General features: G+C 40.9%; 2 long non-coding RNA genes across 2 annotated transcripts; both read left to right on the forward strand.

Annotated features, from left to right (window-relative positions):
* Positions 1-575: 575 nt before the first annotated feature.
* Positions 576-3,687, forward strand: LOC121721134. Its single transcript, XR_006034749.1, has 3 exons — positions 576-690; positions 3,305-3,375; positions 3,609-3,687. It is a non-coding gene; the product is annotated as an uncharacterized LOC121721134 (long non-coding RNA).
* Positions 3,688-4,844: 1,157 nt separating this feature from the next.
* On the forward strand, positions 4,845-5,873 carry LOC121720894. The gene is made up of 2 exons (XR_006034656.1): positions 4,845-5,090; positions 5,485-5,873. It is a non-coding gene; the product is annotated as an uncharacterized LOC121720894 (long non-coding RNA).
* Positions 5,874-17,860: the final 11,987 nt, after the last annotated feature.

Here is a 17,860-nt window from a genome sequence, read left to right on the forward strand (position 1 = left end):
GTTGGGCCAGGAGGAGAGAAGCTGGAACATAGAGAGGGAGGGTTTCAGAGGAGAGGAGTTGTAATTATTCTATTAATGATAAGTATAATGATAGGAATAACTGATTGCCTGGTTGATTGCCTGACTGATTGCCAACCTGGGCACCCATTAATGGCCACAGTTCCACCCAGCCCCTGCAGTTATACTGCGACGAGCTGACAGAGGGGAGGACCTGCGTGCCACCCATCGCCCCAGGCCCCCAGCATATGCACACATCCCCCACTACCACGACCAACCACACCTCGCCCCCAGACCTTCACCCAACACGCCACTCTTGACCTAAATATGTACAGTATGTGAATGGCTAGGTTGAGGGGTCTATCTAGAGTGTAGCATTAAAAGAAGTGGGCATGCATGGCCTCATTTCAATCTGACTACATTAAGATGCAAATTGAGGCGCATCTCCATAGATAAGTAGGTTCAATATTTGAAAGGCTGCAAAAACAATTCAATAAAAAACGTAGCTTTTACATATTTGATTTTATTATTTAACAGGATCACTTATAGGCTATTATAATACATTTGGCTACGAAACCTCAGGAATGTCAATCGCTGCCTGCATCACAACAAAACGGGAAAGAAACTAATAATCATATCAGTCATTATTGCTGCATTTTCAGCATTTCTGGGTGAACGCGTAATGAACTTAAGGTATGGGAAATGTATTTTAATGAATTGCAATGAATTGTTTGACTGCAACCTGCAACCTTCTTGTAGCCTACTCTCTAAAATGTTTGACGATGTCATCTTCTCATCTTGATGATTGCATGAGAACTTCAAATGAGTGAAAGGATACGTGTCTTTCCTTCTGACTGAAATTGTTTGTAAAGTAGGCTAGGCCTAGGCTAGATTGTCCTTGACGAACAAGCGCACAATCTGATACGACGAGTTATTATCGCTAACTTGGAACATGTTCGCTGCTTCTTCTATGTGTGTTTTAAAGTTGAATGTTGATAGACTTGCGCGCCGCTGCAGCCGCCTATTTTATGCTTCTGCGTCGAATCGACGGCGTACCCCCTCCGACCCCTCTGCGGCGTTGCGAACCCCTCCGACCCCTCCGCCGTAGCTCGACGTGCACCTCCAAAAAATTGTAATTTCGCAGACCGCAAGGACTGTGATTGGTCAACTCATCCTGTGTGTTGATGGTCGGTGTCATAGGCTCACCGTTCGGCTATCGTAGAGCACTACAGTCTACTTAACATGTGGTCTCTATTTGGTCAGCTATCTGCACCTCACCATCTCACCACAGGGGTTCCCCAGGGCTCAGTGCTGGGCCCCCTTCTCTTTGCTATCTACACCACCTCCTTGGGACAGATTATCCGTTCGCATGGCTTCTCATACCACTGCTATGCAGACGACACACAGCTCTATCTGTCCTTTCCACCTGATGACCCCATGGTTTCAGCATGGATCTCGGATTGCCTCTCAGACATAGCTACATGGATGAAGGCACACCACCTCCAGCTGAACCTCTCAAAGACTGAACTGCTGGTCCTCCCAGCTAAACCTACCATACACCACGACATCAACATCAAATTTGACTCCCTGTCTGTTTCACCTACCAGGACTGCAAGAAATCTAGGAGTTGTTCTCGACAACCAACTAAACTTCTCAGATCATGTTGCCTCAGTCGCCCGGTCATGCCGTTTCGCACTCTACAGCATACGGAAAATCAGGACTTACTTGACTCAAGATGCTACCCAACTTCTGGTTCAGGCAATAGTCATCTCACGACTCGACTACTGCAGTGCCCTCCTGACAGGTCTCCCAGCCTGCGCAGTGAAACCACTTCAGATGATCCACATGTTACCCCGTTGCTCATCCAGCTACACTGGCTACCTATGGCGGCCTGCATCAAATTCAAGGCTCTAACGCTTGCCTACAAAGTAGTCTCTGGTTCTGCTCCCACCTACTTGAATGCCCTCATACAGACATACACTACCTCCAGACCGCTGCACTCCTCAGACGAACGACGTCTAGCTCTACCACCAGTACGCTCAGGCCAATCCAAACTTTTCTCATCTGTTGTTCCTCGTTGGTGGAACACACTGCCAGTTCCTACAAGGGCAGGGACATCCCTCTCCATTTTCAAAAAACTCCTGAAGACCCAGCTCTTTAGAGAACATCTCCTCTCATAGCAACACTTACAACAAGTCTTGCTGATCCTAGCACTCACCAGCTGTCTTAAACTGACACGTAACTGTTAAAAACAGCACTCACTGATGCTCTTATTTTTACTGTACTCTAATGTTTTTTAAATTGTCCTAAAATTGTTGAGAATTGCTCTAAAACTTAAACTGTTTACCATGTTGTTAGTCGCTTTGGCTAAAAAAGCGTCAGCTAAATGTAATGTAATGTAATGACTCAACTTTAAGGGAATAGTAAGGCTAATGGGTTGTTGTTAGTTAATGATGTTTGTCAGCCTTTTGGCAGATAAAAAACTGTGCCCATCATTTAGCCTCCATATAGGCTACTCCAGGGGTCCCCAACCTTTTATGTACCATGGACCGGTTTGATTCCTATTTTTTTTCCACGGACCGGCGGCAGGGGGTTCCATGTTCCATATGTGTTGTGCATGCATTACTTGAAAAGAACTAGCTCCAGTTATGTATGAACAGTGAAGGTAACGATCTCTTAAAGGTGCCATGTGTAAGAATTGAGGTAAAAATATTTTAAAAAATGAGCTACACGCATCAAAAGAATGAGAAGAAATAAGGGCGATGATGTCATTAAAAAAAATGACAAGGTATAGTGCTGCAGAGATATCAACCTGAATTAGCATGCTAAATTACTAGCCACAGCCCGACAGGTGTCATAATACCAGTTTCGGCCATGGGAGGCGGTATGCAGGCAACATAACCGCCAGCCAAACTGCAATGCACGTTTCTCGGTTTTTACTCTAGGGTAGACCACCGTCATTTGCAATTTCGATCAACTGCTCTTCCTCCTGCGCTGACAAGTTAGGACTATTTGGGATATTGACAAATGGGTTGCGGACCCACTCATTGGTTTGCCGTGGATCTTTGGAGGATGGGAAGTAACGCTCAAACTCATTTGAAAGCGCAACAAGGTGATCGCGCACCAGCTGCGAGAGAAAGGGCCCTGCCTCAGTCTCTCCCAAAACCCCCACTACGGTTTGGAACAAACAAATTCTCAGGTTTCATCACCGCCTGATGTATTGGAAAGGTCAGGCATGCAGTTGTAACAGGTTTGCAAATATTCTGGAACTCGGAATGTAGGGCCTACCTGTTGTTTTACTTTACAGAAAGAAATGTCATGCTAATCGGGAGCTGATCCAAAACCACCTACCCAATTGTAAACATATCAAAGGCCTTGGTATGTATTGTAGATTATTGTTAGATGTGATTGCATGATCAAAACTTATAAAAGTATATTGTTGTTATAATCATTATTGATTATTCTAGACGATATTTCTCTTGTTAAAGTAATATAACATAGTTTTTTAAACATTAAAGTAACAAAATAATGTTGATGGTACTACATATATGAATCAATATAATGCAGGAGTGGATTCATATATCAACTCCTGCATTATATTGCCTTAACAGAATATGGATCAGAAGATATCACCATACTTCCAGATGGACAGGCACTCATCAGTACCGTAAGTGGCAAAGTGACTGTGGCACCCATTTATGCTCTCTTATGAGCTACACAAAAGGAAATATAAGGAAGGGGTTTGCCTGCTAAGGGGAATTGCCAGAAATATTCACCCCTTTCAAGTCATCATTTAGTAGATGCACCTTTTGCCGCAATTAAAGCATGAAGTCTGCATGGATAGGTCTCAATTAGGCTTGCACATCTGGATGCTGCCATTTTACTCCATTTTTCTTTGCAAAACTGCTCAAGCTCTGTCAGGTTGGAAGGAGATTTGGGTGTGAACAGCCCTTTTCAAGTCCCGCCACAGATTTCCTGTAGGATTGAGGTCTGGGCTTTGACTCCAGAACATTCACCTTGTTGTCTTTCTGTGTAGTTTTCCCTTTATCCTTCAGCTCTTTAGCCGCGTTTACATGGACGTTTCTGGAACTTTCCCTTTACAAGCCTTCCAGGGCCTGATGTTGAGAAGCATCCCCACAGCATGATGCTACAACTACCATGCTTCAAATTAGGGATAGTGTGTTTGTGATGATGTACAGTGTTTGGTGTCCACCAAACATAACATCTAGTCTGATGGCCAACAAGCTCAATGTTGGTCTCATCAGACCGAAGAACCTTCTTCCATTTGACCTTGGAGTCTTTGAGCGAACTTTAGTCGAGATTTAAAAAGAGCTTTGCTACTCACCCATAGAGCTTTGACTGGTGAAGAACTTGGGCAACAGTTGCTGTATGCATAGTTTCTCCCATCTCAGCTGTTGAAGCTTTTTCAGAAACTTCTTCAGAGTTGTCATTGGTTACTTGGTGGCCTTGGTTCCACAAACTTGAACGGTCACTCAGTTTGTGGATACTGACCTGGTCAAGGCAGATTTACACATTTGCAATATTCCTTTAAGATGGATCAATTTTCTCTGAGTTGTTTAGAGTGTTATTTTGTCTTCATGGTGGAATTGTAGCCAGGAATACCGATTGACCAGTGACTGGACCTTTCTCTATTATTACTATACCATATATATATATATATATATATATATATGGTATATATATATATATATATTCATTGCCTTTCACTAATTGTGAGACTACTAGCACTAATTGACTAGACTGCTGTTGATTTAAGTCAGTCACTTTAAGGGGTGGTGAATATTTATGAAATCGCTTATTTTGTATTATATTTGTCGTAGACATCTGCAAACAAACAGTGTAAACACAGACACTGTGAAGTTTTGGGATAATTATTAAATGTAGGAAGTGTATGAGTACATTAAAAGTTGTATTTTAACAGTGCTCTACTGGGTTTGTTTCAGTTTGTGGATGTGGGATCACCTGTGGATAATATTGAAGTGGATCCTGAGACTGATGACTTGTGGTTGGGGTGTCATCCTGATGTCTGGAATTTTTTTTCCAATAACATGGAGGACCCACCAGGTTCAGAGGTAAGAGCACTGTCTCAATCAGTGTTAAAGCAACTACGAGTTATTTTACCCTAAAACAATGATTTCAAACTCATTTTGATGCTACACTGACTTATACGGAGGATGGAACCTCTGACATTGGCGATGCATGCCTAGAATGCCTATGCCTTATATTACTGTTTAAGGGTAGGAGGGAATCATGACTCTTTTTAGAGTCAGTTTTAGAGTTAGTTTAGAGTTGGGTACCCCCTTAGCTTTAAATGGATACCCAATGCGTTGAAAATGTAAAAGGAGAATTCCTACATTTTGTTACTTTAATGAGAAAAGTATCTTTAAGTATACTTTCTCATGAAATCCAGGTTTGTAACAAAGGTAATACTTTATGTACCTTGTGTTTTCACCTTTAAAAAAACAGGTTATTAAGATCACAAACATCCTCTCTGACCAGCCGACCGTGACACAGGTGTATATGGATGATGGGAGTGTGATCATCGGTTCCTCTGTGGCGGCGACCTATGGAGGAAAACTCCTCATCGGCTCAGTCCATCACAGGGCCCTATGCTGTGATCTTAATTAGTCACTCAACAAGTCTTGCACTGTTCACCTCATAGGCCTACTTACAGAAGCTTACCAATATACTGTAATAATGTTTGTAATTCATAAATAATGTGAGGACTTTCTCTAGCCATGTGAGATGATTTATAAGCTGTCATGTGCATTGAACTGTAGGCTACATGAATGTATAATGTACATGTACGACCTACATCATTGCACTTGAACATAAAAACCTGCTGGAATTACCTACCTCCTTAAGCCAAGAAGCTAATAGCAATGTACAAGTTGCTATTTTTCAGAATGGTTTGTAGAGCTACTCAGGATGGGCACAAATACATCAAAATGTATTTCCAAATAAAATACCAAATACCCACCTTAAAGGAGAATTCCGGTGTGATATTGACCTAAAGTGTATCGAAACATGATACCGAGTGTGAACGTATGTCTCATAGCCCATCTCGGCTTGTCCCCTGCACTCCAAAATCTGGCGCTAGTTAGCCGATGCTACCAACATCTTTTTCAATAGTGGTGCTTAGGCATCGGGCTAGCCATGCAAATAAATCACTGTTTTACACCCATTTACGAGGCTCAATGTATCTCCACACTTCATTGGTAGACTTCCGAGGGCCCTGACATTTAAAACGAGACATTGAGAACTTTGAAAAAGCACTGGTAGTTTACTTACAAGACGATTTATACAGACAGTATCTTCACGAAGTTTAGCGTTTGCAGCCATCTTGAAAATAATTCAGTGGAAATGCATGGATTCCAGTTGCTGCTACTGGAAGAAACTGGAATCCATGCATTTCCACTGAATTATTTTTGGAATCTGATCCCTTATCATACCTGTTCATTCTTACTCGTTGCTCGACTTATCGTGACTAAATTCAAGATGGCTGCAAACGTTAAACTTCGTGAAGATACTGTCTGTATAAATCGTCTTGTAAGTAAACTACCAGTGCTTTTTCAAAGTTCTCAATGTCTCGTTTTAAATGTCAGGGCCCTAGGAAGTCTACCAATGAAGTGTGGAGATACATTGAGCCTCGTAAATGGGTGTAAAACAGTGATTTATTTGCATGGCTAGCCCGATGCCGAAGCACCACTACTGAAAAAGTTGTTGGTAGCATCGGCTAACTAGCGCCAGATTTTGGAGTGCAGGGGACAAGTCGAGATGGGCTATGAGACATACGTTCACACTCGGTATCATGTTTCAATACACTTTAGGTCAATATCACACCGGAATTCTCCTTTAAAAGTGTATCAAAAATAACCTACAAAATACAGCAGCCAAAACATGTGTCAAAATAAAATACTGTATTTTTGTATTTTCAAAATACTACAAAATACTTCTTTCTAAAAGCCTTTTTCGTCTGTCCCTTCACTTGTACACTACCTGGAAAAGCATCTGAAAGCAAGAGACTCCTTCCATAATCAGTCAACAGATTAGATATGCTGACCCCTCATGTTCGACATCCCAATATAAACCTCTGCCAGGGTCGGCGCCAGAGAGCAACGGGTGGGGGGGCCATGAGCACTGACGGGGGGCACCTCACCTCACTTTTATTAGTTATATCACCAAAATTGCCATATAATAAAGAGCATCCTTCGAGCCTTTTGGATAACTGAAACAATATTATCATGGGGGAAAGTAGTGCAAGAACATAGCGGTCATGACCTATAGTGTTTAATAGACTTGCACACAACGTTTAATAGCATAGTTGCATACATACATATATATAATAAAGGCTAGATGTCTCGTCCGCGCCGCTGGACAATGGAGGTCGACGTCCGCACCTCGCGGCCATCTTGCCACAGTCAGCTTACTAACTCATAACATTGTGTTTCAATGGTGCATACTTTTTTAAATAAACATAAGTTGCTCAATTTTCTACAGATTTTCAAATGGTTTGGTTTGTTATAAACGTCAGAGATGTAGTTATGACACTGCATACTTATGAAAAATTATAACTTAAAAATGTTCAAGCATCCAGCTACGTTAATAATGTTTGTAAGAAACCAAACCGTTTGTAAATCCGTCAAGATTTCAGCGAGATAAGAGTATTTGTATTTGTGCAGATCACTCACCTTACATCAAGTACCACAGAGCTGACCAGATAGCTTGCCTGTGACAAGATGGCCGCCGGTGATGCCGTCCGCCATGAGACATCTAGCCTTTATTATGTATATCTAGGGTTGCATAGGCTACACTACAATAGGCTATAACAGACTCACCACTAGCAGGCCTAAGCTAGAGCTGAGTGCAAAATCTCATCATCACTGTGTCTTTCCATTCATTTTGAAATGTTCTTGTAAGATCCTGCTCAAAAGCAAATTGCACATAGGGCCTTCTGATAATATTGTATAATTATTTATTCTTTATTTCAGACCCACGGGAATCCATATCACAGTAAAAAAAACACACAGGGTAAAAATACAAAGAAGCCTCCCACAATGTTCAATGTTTAGTATAGGCTTACAGACATTTTCGCCAATGGTTCAGTCTGGAAGAAAATCTGACAGAACTGCGTACAGGATTAGCCAACACAGCAATTAAGTCATTTTCTGACACAGATACCCTACACATAAATCTATACATCAGATTGGGTAAAACAGCAGAGCAGGTAGGTACCCCAACACTGACAAATAACTGGCATGCACTGGAGCTTCTTGGAGCTTTCAACAGCAGCCTCATGCTGTCATTATACGCCACTGTGAGTTTTCTAATGCTGCTTTGCTTATAATTACACCATAGGTGGGCAGTGTACAAAGGTATACAGTACACTCTGAAGAGTGATATTTTCACTGATACGGAGCACATGCTAAACTTACGACCCAACATGTTTGCTTGAGCATACAGCTTCCGTCGCTGCCTATAGATATCTTTGTCATCAGACAGGTCATTTGCAATAATATGGCCCAAATATGTAATCTCACTGCACACACTGAGTGCAGTGCCAGAGAGATAGAAGTCAGGGAAGGTTGACTGTCTTCTTTACTTCGGATAATCATGATTTTACTCTTTTTAGCATTGTATTTTATATCAAAATCAATACCATACAGCTGTTGGAGACCAGCACTATATGGGCTAAAAATGACCAAATCATCTGCGTACATAAGGTGATTAATTAGTGAGTCACCAATTCTACAACCTGTACCACATACATTTAAGATCGAGGACAAATCATTCATATATATTAAAAAGAAAAGGAGACAGAATTCCGCCCTGCTGAACACCATTAGTCACTTGGAATGGAACAGATGTTACAGTCCCCCATCTCACTCTCATTGTCTGATGCCAGTACCAATAGACCAAGATTCTAATTAAAAAAGCAGGATCCCCACTTTTAGACAACTTTAAAAATAATGTATCATGATTAGCACGATCGAATGCTTTAGAAGCATCAATGAAGCACATGAACATTGTGTATATTTGCCTATTATATTCATCTAAAATTTCCTTTAGTGCAAAAATACTGCAAAAATATTGCAACATTAAACGTAGGCTATGTGATCACTCAAAATGTTCTTTAAAGTACAGAACTAATTCTAACATATTTACAAAGTGGCTAGGCAGAGGCACCAAATGTAATAGAAAGTTTACGAGCGAACAGGACACGGCATGGCTTTTAGTATTTTGTGCTGCTCTGACAGTCCACTTTTATTGACTGTTAGTCTACTGTTTTTGAGTTTGGAGATGTACTGTTTTTGAGTTTGAAGATGTACTGTGTCATAGCATGTAGGCTATGAATGCTGACTCCACAACTGTTGCACTTCCCAGCCAGTTGGTGTAATAGATTGGCCACTATAGTGACAATAACTCAAAGACAAACAATCCAAATGGATAACTTATTTATACATTTAAACTAGGTAGCATTTTAACCTTTTAAGTTATTTAACACCATCCCTACCACGCTTATGGTGAGTTTCATCACAGTTGAATCATTTTGTATACACCTGAAACTGGTGTGTGCACAACCTCTATCAATTTACAGTAAGCAAGGTGTGTTAGCTTTTGCAAGAGAACTACAATGTTTTGCTGATTGGGTGAGAGGTTTTGCCATTTGTGTGTAGAGTTTTGCAAAAAAAAGCCATAGTTACAAAAAATGTGCTTACAGTAAGCAATCAGAAAAAACTGTAACTTCCAACAAAATTACGTCTCACTGCAACGATGCGCCATCTAGTGGACAAACGACTACTTATTGCCAATACTGGAAATGCAGCCATGATGATGATGAATATTTATTTTGGCTTTCTTTTAATCCTACTGAATTTGTAATTATGTATCGGCAGTTCTAATACCAATAGTATGTGGGTGCCTGTGTGTGTGTGCATGTGTATATGTGTGCACCGCCATCTACAGGCCAATGAGTGTACAGTCACTAAATGTACACATAACCTAATTTTTTTTAGACCCCCCCCCCCATGGATGAAATTCTACGAAACTTGGCATACCCCCAGAGAATGCCAGGTCAATCATACACATAAAATTTGGTGCAGTTCTGAACATCTTAACTGAAGATAGGGGCGATTAAAGCAGAATAATATTGCATTTTCATTTTTACCGGGGGGGTGCAAATCACAAATGAGTGATTATGGGCCAGGTTGATGTGGGCCCTTGAGACCAACATACCATAAAAGATTCTTCATCCTCAGTGCCACGGTTCAGATAGTTATTTAGGAAAAACTGCTTTTTTTGCGGTTCGGGGGGCCCAGCACGGGGGGAGTGGCCCCTGGGGACGAAACGAAAAAAAAATTCCGTAAAAGTCTAGTGGGGCTACATACGCACCAAATTTCATGTGCCCCGGTGGTTCGGTGTCCCGGGTATCGTTGACCAAAAATTCAGGAAGTAGATGACGAAAAAAAAAAAACTTTGACAATCCCTATATGACCGCTTCGCTAGGATTGTCAAATGGTATGTTGTTTATAATGATTCATAAATCATAATGATTGTTTACAAAATGGTTACCTTTAGCTAGGCTACTTTTCTTCTAGAAAAATTAAATTAATTTGTCACAAAACACGCTCACAGGGATTTATATCTTTTGAAAGTCCTCAGAGTTTGGCAAATTAGCATTTCATTTTTCATACCCAACAAATGGAACAAATTCCAAGAGGTTGAATACCAGCCAATCAGAAAAAAATATAATGGAAAATATAATGTTCAGATATGGGACAAAATTTTTATAGCCTATTTTATATTTATATTTCATATTTTATAACGACAACGATAGGTATACTTTGAAGTTTTTTTCTTTTCTTTTTCCTTCCAACTTGCTGTGGCCCCCCTGGCACTTCCTCACGGCCCCCACTTTGAAAACCACCTGGCTATGTGGTGATGTGCTGTGATGTGGGCAGTGCATTTAAAAGAGCTTGCTCAGTCAATCTTCCTAGTTGAGGTGTAAATGAATGATGGAGGCGTAATGTTGAGGATAGTAAAATTGTGTATCAGAATTATTGAGTGTGCTATGACACCCTTTTTTGTTTGCTGATATGAAAATAGAGATTGACAAGATAGTCTGAAAAGGTTTTTGATTTAAATGAAATATCCCATAAGGCATAGACAGAAGATACCCCGCAAACACACGACATTTGGGGAACATTCCCTAAAGGTTCGCCAAAGGTCACACATAATAAACCTTTAGTAGACATTCTGAGGATGTTCTCAAAAGGTATTGTTTTGTGTAGCCTTCAGCGAACGTTTCCAGAATGTCACTGTTTTGTGCAACCATCAGCGAACCTTCAGGGAACGTTCCCTGGCGGTTATATTAAGGATTACAGTAGAAAAAAACAGAGGCACACTCAAGGATACAAGGATACAAGGAAGTTTATTGTCACATGCATATAGTTACTGGAAGTAAGAAATGCAGTGAAATTATGTCTGGTGTCAGCCTATTTGTGCATTTATGGGGGGGGGGGGGGTAAAAAGTGCAGTAGAAGAGGGGTTTAGTAGATTAAGTGGCAAGTGCTGCATAAGAAAGGTGGGGGAGGATTGGTATTGGGGGGGGGGGGCACCAACAAGGAGCACCCAAGAGCAACAGGGGCAAGGAAAAACTCCCTTACCAAGGAAGAAACCTTGGGCAGATCCACGACTCAAGGGGCTAACCCAACTGCCAGGGGTCTTGGTGTGTGTGTTGGGGGGATGACAGGGGAGATGGGATAGTGTGCTGTGTATGTGGGGAGAGGGCAGTGTGCAATATGTGTGTTGGAGAAGCTTCCTCATGAGACAATGTGCTGTGTATGGGGGGGGGGGGGGGCAGAAAGGCTAGGCAATCAAGGACACGGGTAGATAGATGGAGGAGAAATCAAAAATAATAAATAAAAAGTTCTATGGAGATGTGCAAAAGTTGGAGAAAGTCAGATGTGTGTGTGTGTGTGTGTGTGTGTGTGTTTTGACGTGTGATGAAATAAGAAAATAAATAAAAGGTCTGTAGGGAGAGGGATGTAAAAGTGCTAAAAGTCATGTAGGTGTGTGTGTGTGTGGGGGGGGGGGGGGGGGGGGTATGAGTGCTGAGGAGTGAATGAGTGCAAATTCAGAATAGTGTGAATTCAGAGTTGGGAAATGTTTGAGAGTTCTGAGGAGTGAATGTGTGCAAAGTCAGTATAGTGTGAGTTCAGAGTTCGGATGGCCTGGGGATAAAAACTTCTCCTAAGTCTCTCAGTTCTGGCTTTGTGACATAGACGTTCTAGTTGAGTTGAGTTCTTATAGTACGTTCAGCTGAGCGCACTACTCTCTGCAGAGTACTACAATCTCTAACTGTGGAGTTCCCATACCAGGTGATGATGCTACCAGTTAGAACACTCTCAACCGCTGAAGTGTAGAAGGCCTTCATGATGGATGTAGAAACTTTGAATTTCCTTAGCTGACGAAGGAAGTAGAGTCGTTGTCTGGACTTCTTCAGAACATATTGAGTGTTAACAGTCCATGTTAAGTCTTCAGTAATGTGGACACCAAGGTATTTAAAACTTGTGACTCTCTCTACAGGTTGCCCGCTGATCATTAGTGGGGTGTAACTGTAGTTCTGCTGCTTCCTTCTGTAATCCACTACCATTTCCTTGGTTTTATTGATATTCAGTGTCAAGCTGTTTTTCATTGTTGTTACTAATCAGGCCCAAGATCACTGTGTCATCTGCAAACTTGATGATGGAGGTATGACTACTGTTGGCTTTGCAGTCATGTGTGTAGATGTTGTACAGCAGTAGACTCAAAACACAGCCTTGGGGAGCACCAGTGCTGATGGTTAATGAGTCAGATGTCAGTCAGATCACTTCAATTTGTCTCCATATTTTACTCCATCCCCCACTCTTGAAACTTTTGTGTATGCTTGTTTGGCATGCCTGAGTGTGTGTGTGCGGCTGCACAGAAAGTAGCCTACTGGTGCTGAAAAGGTGAATAGATTGTTGAATAGCCAAAGAAGATGTAGCATTGTTATAAAACCTTTAAAATCTCTAAACAATCACAAGTAGGGCAGTTCATCACAGTTCATCCATTGCAACTGGATTGATGAAAGGTCACTTACATCTGTAGGCTACATTGTATTTGGGAAAAGCAAAAGGTATCAGCATAATGTTATTTATTTATTTATTTATTTAATTAATTAATTAATTAATTTATAAACAAAAACATCTCTGTCAGTTCCATGCCGTTTTCAACAGCTATCAAAAACAAAGGTCCTTTTTGGATGGATGGATTTTTTGTGAATGTTTCTTCTTCTAGGCCTACATAAGATTTTAGTCATCTTTAGTTCATGTAATAGCCTACTTTATTGTCAATGCACAAATTAAGTAACAGTAGTCTGAAACGTTATTGTTAATACACAAATTAAGTAACAGTAGTCTGAAACGAAATGCTGTTTTACATCTAACAAGTGGTGCAAATAACTGACATGTCCAAATGGGCCTTGATGAAATGCGTCGCTAGACTGTTCATACACATTTTAACGGGCTAAAGTTGAAGAGCTGTTGTCCGTTATTGTTCGTGCAAATATAGGCTGATTCATGTTCCCTTGCATTGTGTAACTGAGGTCCATGGCTAGTCTGGCTTTCACCAGACCAAGCTCAATCTTTTAAGAAATCAAAAAATAAATAGCGGGCAGGCAGATCAGGCTGGGTTCACCCAGCCTAGTCCATAGGCACCCGATATTGTTTAATTTTCCGATTGAGATATCCACGCTCTGGCTATTCTAAATGCAAAAATGCATCAGGGAGTTATGACAAAACTGTAACTAACAAACTAGACCCTAATAGAAAGCTGTTAGCTTCCCTAAGCTACAGGTAGGCTTATAAGGTAGGCCTATTTACAACATAAATTGTCAATAGCCTATGCTGGCGACACAAATAAAATCTCCTTTGGAAACCAATGGCTTACGCCTTACAGTATCAAGCGGACTTAAACTGCCATATCGTGGCGAAAAGTTGTAATAAAATTCACGCAGCTCCACGAGTCAAGGAAAGCGCGAATGAAGTAGCCACTTCTAAATGGGACCCACTACACAGTAGCTTAAGGTGTGTTGCTAAAGCAGCCATAATGAAATGAAGGTGTCATTGTTTGGATACTTCACACACACGTGCTTTTTAATTTCACAGACTACAACTACCAAGCTGGAATCAAAGCACATCGATTCCCCTCTCACACCCTGCACGCACTTAAAACAAAATAAACAGGCGTCTCAGTCTCTCGCATGTATAGGCAAAACTACGACGGAGTATTAGGGCCACACATGAAGAGAACAAATATTTTTGCCATGGCGAGATTAAACTCGACATGTTGACTTTAAAGTCGACATGTCGACATTAAACTCGACATTTCGAGAATAAAGTTGAAATATCATATCTACTTTAATCTCGACGTGTCGACTTTAAAGTCGACATGCTGACATTAAACTCGCAATAGGCCCTACTGTTTAAACATAGCCTCACAGTTTAAGCTATGTAGCCTACACTAATACACAATATGTTACATGAAAAATGGGCTTCAAATAGGTGTTATTTCAGATAGATTGCAGATATTCAGATAGATTGCGTCTTGTCTGTTAACATTGCCGTCATTGTGAAGTGCTGTCTCGCGGTTATGGAAATACTATGCCGTTTAGGCTAAATAGCTAGAAAAATATATGTATCCAATGATATAATGTTTCTATACAAAATGTTATTTCACTCTGTTTTACGTGGTTAAAGGAGAATTCCGGTGTGATATTGACCTAAAGTGTATCGAAACATGATACCGAGTGTGAACGTATGTCTCATAGCCCATCTCGGCTTGTCCCCTGCACTCCAAAATCTGGCGCTAGTTAGCCGATGCTACCAACATCTTTTTCAATAGTGGTGCTTCGGCATCGGGCTAGCCATGCAAATAAATCACTGTTTTACACCCATTTACGAGGCTCAATGTATCTCCACACTTCATTGGTAGACTTCCGAGGGCCCTGACATTTAAAACGAGACATTGAGAACTTTGAAAAAGCACTGGTAGTTTACTTACAAGACGATTTATACAGACAGTATCTTCACGAAGTTTAGCGTTTGCAGCCATCTTGAATTTAGTCACGATAAGTCGAGCAACGAGTAAGAATGAACAGGTATGATAAGGAATCAGATTCCAAAAATAATTCAGTGGAAATGCATGGATTCCAGTTGCTGCTACTGGAAGAAACTGGAATCCATGCATTTCCACTGAATTATTTTTGGAATCTGATCCCTTATCATACCTGTTCATTCTTACTCGTTGCTCGACTTATCGTGACTAAATTCAAGATGGCTGCAAACGTTAAACTTCGTGAAGATACTGTCTGTATAAATCGTCTTGTAAGTAAACTACCAGTGCTTTTTCAAAGTTCTCAATGTCTCGTTTTAAATGTCAGGGCCCTAGGAAGTCTACCAATGAAGTGTGGAGATACATTGAGCCTCGTAAATGGGTGTAAAACAGTGATTTATTTGCATGGCTAGCCCGATGCCGAAGCACCACTACTGAAAAAGTTGTTGGTAGCATTGGCTAACTAGCGCCAGATTTTGGAGTGCAGGGGACAAGTCGAGATGGGCTATGAGACATACGTTCACACTCGGTATCATGTTTCAATACACTTTAGGTCAATATCACACCGGAATTCTCCTTTAAGGCTACTGCACATCCAAATAACTGCCCTTCATGACCCACGGGCGTCACTCTCCATAGGAGAACATGGCAAAACTCATTTTTCTAAAACTGCTTTTCCATGTCTCACCTGCAATACGTAGCCTATAGGAGGCTAGAAACACAGGTATAGCCTAAGCATATATACTATTTTGATCCCGTGAGAGAATATGTGTGCATGCACTTCATTTATGCACTTTGTGTGCATATGTGTGCAAGTAGGCTACTTGGGGTGGTCGGGAGGACAGCTTCATTCGTCCCTCCATAGACATTCAGCAATGGGCTGTTTTGCATCCATTACAAACAAGCAACGTGAAAGTCTAGGATTGGGGAGAGCGCCTAGTATGCCTCTAGTGCATAAGCATGAAGTTGAACATTTAGATGCAACAACTAAATGTTTAGAACAACACTTTAATAATAGGCCTATAAATAAATAAACCGCTATGACGTTTAGGCTACTTTTGACCATCGCATTTATCGCCTGTAACTCCGTGATAAGGACCTAACAGCAAAGTATTTGGCTGAGCAACGTAGGTTAATATGTTCTATGTTTTGTCCACATGATATAGGCCTATGTCTAATCATTGTTGCAGTCGAACACTCTGAATCATTGTTGCACTTGTTGCATTGTTTCATTCGTCCTCCCTTTTCATCGTCCCGAGCGGTCGTTCTCTCTCCAAACTAACTTTATTCTCAAAATGTTGAGTTTAATGTCGACACGTCGAGATTAAAGTCGACATGATATTTCAACTTTATTCTCGAAATGTTGAGTTTAATGTCGACATGGCGACTTTAAAGTCGACATGTTGAGTTTAATCTCGTCATGGCAAAAATATATTTTTCCTTCATGTGTGGCCCTAATACGTTGGTAAATCTTCGTTTGGTAAATCTTCGTTGGTAAATCTTCCATTGCACAGAATGATTTTTGTAGCACGTGCAACAAATGACAGTCGAAAGATACAATTACAGTGCTGCTATCAATTTGCTTGGTATAACCGCATTTATAGTTTTCTACAAATGCAATCAATCAAATTGGCCTCCATCACTCAACCAACGCTAACGGTAACATTACCTAGGTCCTTATTGATATTATAAGATTAACGTACCTGCAGTAAAAACCAAGCATGTCCGATAAACATCCTCAGATTTATTTCGGCTTCAAGAAGAAATGGGAATTACATTTCATGTGAACATCATCCTATCCTTATTAGACGTTCTCTGGTAAACTACAGTCCTTGTAGGAAGCGTCCATTGTTTTTCCAACCCACTTTTAACTTCCAACAAAATTACGTCTCACTGCAACGATGCGCCATCTAGTGGACAAACGACTACTTATCGCCAATACTGGAAATACAGCCATGATGATGATGATGAATATTTATTTTGGCTTTCTTTTAATCCTACTGAATTTGTAATTATGTATCGGCCGTTCTAATACCGATAGTATGTGGGTGCCTGTGTGTGTGTGCATGTGTATATGTGTGCACCGCCATCTACAGGCCAATGAGTGTACAGTCACTAAATGTACACATAACCTAATTTTTTTTAGACTCCCCTATGGATGAAATTCTACTAAACTTGGCATACCCCCAGAGAATGCCAGGTCAATAATACACATAACATTTGGTGCAGTTCTGAACATCTTAACTGAAAATAGGGCGATTAAAGCAGAATATTGCATTTTAATTTTTTACCGGGGGGGGGGGGGGGGGCTCCTCTTGCAGCCTGTGATGGCCTGCCCTCCCAGACTAGACCTGCATCATGCTGTTCTCCTGCAGCTGCTCTTCCTTCTGTATTTCTCCTTTGCCTCTTTCAGCTTGACCTTGAGTTCCCCCTTTACGCGCCATTGTTGCAAGGCTGTTTTTTCTGCTCACAGAAGCTAGGGTGAAGGGAGACAGCCACTATTTGCCCCAGAAAAACTCATATTCCAATGACTCCTAACATGTTTGTTTAGAATGCCTATCCTGAAAAAGTCTTAAGATCTATTGATATTATAAACAATCAACCTTCAACAAAACAATATGACAAATCAATATATTTTAGACAACATTAATTAATTGTAGGTTTTCTCTTTCATCAGGGCACTGATCTCAATTGTGTTGCTCTCCAA

Source organism: Alosa sapidissima, chromosome 10, assembly GCF_018492685.1.
Source record: "Alosa sapidissima isolate fAloSap1 chromosome 10, fAloSap1.pri, whole genome shotgun sequence".
Classification (NCBI taxonomy): Eukaryota; Metazoa; Chordata; class Actinopteri; order Clupeiformes; family Clupeidae; genus Alosa; species Alosa sapidissima.